A 2,867-nucleotide genomic window follows, 5' to 3' on the forward strand; every position below is an offset into this window, starting at 1 on the left:
AAAAAAAAAAAAAAAAAAAAAATTTGTTCACAGACTCTGCAGAACTGTTCTTTGTGGTTCTTTTTTATGGTTTTCAAAATGTTTACATTGTGGGCATATTTCATAATCAGCAACAGAGAAAGTAAAACTTCATTTTAGAAATTCTCACCTAAAGCATTTGAAAAATAATCCAAAAGGTACATCACTGTTTATTTTTCTTCCTTCTAGAAAGGATCTTGTTCGAGTAGAAGCCACAGTCATCGAAAAGACAGAATCGTGGCCAAGGATCATTATGAGATTTAGGAAAAGGAAAAACTTCAAGAAGAAGAGAAGTAAGTTCGAGAAAGCACCGAGGGGCCCTGCTGCACGTTGCAGGTTGCCAGGCGCGTGTGGGCGGAGGGCGTGGGTGTGTGGGTCTCGGGACAGGAAGCCAGGCAGGTCTCATTCTGGCTGCCACTGTCCGCTTTCCACCCTCATCTCAGAGGGGGCACCCAGAGGGCCCAGCCTCACTCCCCTTCTCCTTGACCCTCCACACGTGACCCCACTTTGTTCCAACCCATGATGCCTAGCATTGCCCCCAAGGCAGCAGTTAATCCACCAGCAGGCCTGGGGCTGTCCTTGTGGGGCCACACTGAGGACAGTCCCCACAGTGAGCATCCTGAGAGACAGAACGCCATGGGGCACGGGGCCACACAGCTGAGCGGCCGCAGAATTCCGCCCCTCATAGCTCTTGTTACAGCTGCAGTTGCCGGCCTAAAACCACCAACAGTGGGCATAGTTAAATATACCCAGAATACTGGTATTGGCCTTCACCTTACAGTCGGCTGGGTAGGGCAGCCTCTCGTGTACCTACTGACACTTCCAGGTAGCCTCAGGGTAAGTCAGGTGGGGCCATCCTCCCACGCACTCCAGAGGTCGCAGCATAGACTGTGGGAAGAGAGGTGAGGTACCAGCACAGAGCACGCCACAAGGCGTCTGCTGTCCCAGCCTCTGCACCTGCCAACAGTGAGAGAACAGGCTAGCGAGGCAGTCAGCGCACACACACGGCCTGGAGATAAACATGGCCGTGTGCGGCAGGGGGCATTGCAGGGGAGGGCTGTGTGCACAACCCCTGCTGTAACTGATGGCAGCAGAGTCTGTGGTCAAGCCCATGACATCTTTTCTTTCAGTCGTTGTGACCCCGCAGACCGTCCTCCGGATAAACAGCATTGAGATTGCTCCATGTTTGTCGTGATCACTGAGTTAATATTTACAAAGGTATAGAAATAAACTCTTGCTTGCCAAGGAGACTGAGTTTCTGTGTTCTGGTTTACAGCGTGCGTGCCTGCTGTGGATAGTTTAACTGAAGCAGCATGTCTGTAAGCACCTGTCCCCCGAGCCAGGGAAAACAGGAACTCGGGGAGAATGACAAGCATGGCCCTCCCAGGGCTGGACAAATAGTATTCCTGGCAGCCCTCCACCCCACGCAGCAGCGGGAGGGCCCAAGGGAATGCGACAGGGTTGCAGCTGGGACTTGGAGCTGATAGCAGGAGGTGCAATCTAGGTTCCACAGGATGGACAAGAACAGCGAATTCCATCTCCGAGTGATCGAAGTGGACCTGTCTCCCTCCCAAGGTGCTTTTGTAAGGCTGGGGTTCAGAGCAGGTGGCCTTGGGTCCCTGCTCCTGGCCCTTCTGCCTCATGAGCACAGCAGGGACCCAAGAGGGCTGGACAGGACAGGAGGAGGGAAGGCTAGGGAGTGGGCACAGCATGTTCTGGGAACTCATGACAACCTTGGGGACAGAGCAGAGGCCCAGCATATTATGAGCTCAGTCTTGGAAGTAGCAGGCAGTCCCAGAGGGCTTGGGCTGCCAGGTTCTATAGGGGTGGGTGAGGCAGGCCGCAGGGCCTGCTGGGAGCTACCCAGGTGAGAAGGGACAGGGTCCCGGAGCCAGAGTGGCACAGGAACCAGCAAAGGGAAGGGCCTGGGCGTGGGGATGAGGAGCTGTCAGATGACTCCAGGCCCTGGTTTGGGTCATTCACAGAGATGGGGCCATCCTCTAAAAGAAGTTAGGGCTTCGAGTGACAGAAACAAACCTGTAATCCTACCGTGCTAAGTATCTTCCCCAGGAGTCCCATGGGGAGTCGCCCTGATATCTGGAGATGAGAAAAACCCTCAGGTGCCCAGCGCCTGGTGGATGCCTGCCCAGCTCCCCTGTCATCTCCTTTGCGTGCAGCAGGGGGCACCAGGCCTGCCAGCCCGGCGGACTGAGCACTCACTCCCAGCCCCGCCTGTCCTCGGCAGCCTGAATTTGGATAAAACCCATTGTCAGGCCTCCCAGGGCTCCGCTGTTGCTTGCAGTGAAGCTGGGGTGGTGGGAGGGACGTGGGGCTGTGGTGTGCTTGCAGCTTAGATGCAGCTGCAGCTGGGAGTAATCAGTTTCTTTTTTTTATTTTTTTATTTTTTTTTTGAGACGGAGTTTCGCTCTTGTTACCCAGGCTGGAGTGCAATGGCCCAATCTCAGCTCACCGTAACCTCCGCCTCCTGGGTTCAGGCAATTCTCCTGCCTCAGCCTCCTGAGTAGCTGGGATTACAGGCACGTGCCACCATGCCCAGCTAATTTTTTGTATTTTTAGTAGAGACGGGGTTTCACCATGTTGACCAGGATGGTCTCGATCTCTTGACCTCGTGATCCACCCGCCTTGGCCTCCCAAAGTGCTGGGATTACAGGCTTGAGCCACCGCACCCGGCCAGGGAGTAATCAGTTTCTAAATGTGGTAGCTTGTGCCGTGCTGTCTCCATCTGAAACTCTGTCTCCAGAAGCATGGGCCTAGTGTTCTTTCCCCTCACCCACCTCCTCTCTGGGTTCCCTCCTGGCCAGCCCAGCAGCGTCTTCTGTGGCCACTGT

General features: G+C 54.5%; 1 long non-coding RNA gene across 1 annotated transcript; it reads left to right on the plus strand.

Annotated features, from left to right (window-relative positions):
* The first annotated feature begins 170 nt into the window (after positions 1–170).
* On the plus strand, positions 171–1,268 carry LOC108294136. The gene is made up of 2 exons (XR_001820918.2): positions 171–311; positions 1,149–1,268. It is a non-coding gene; the product is annotated as an uncharacterized LOC108294136 (long non-coding RNA).
* The last annotated feature ends 1,599 nt before the right edge of the window (positions 1,269–2,867 follow it).

Source organism: Cebus imitator, unplaced genomic scaffold (genome assembly GCF_001604975.1).
Source record: "Cebus imitator isolate Cc_AM_T3 unplaced genomic scaffold, Cebus_imitator-1.0 Scaffold564, whole genome shotgun sequence".
Lineage (NCBI taxonomy): Eukaryota > Metazoa > Chordata > Mammalia > Primates > Cebidae > Cebus > Cebus imitator.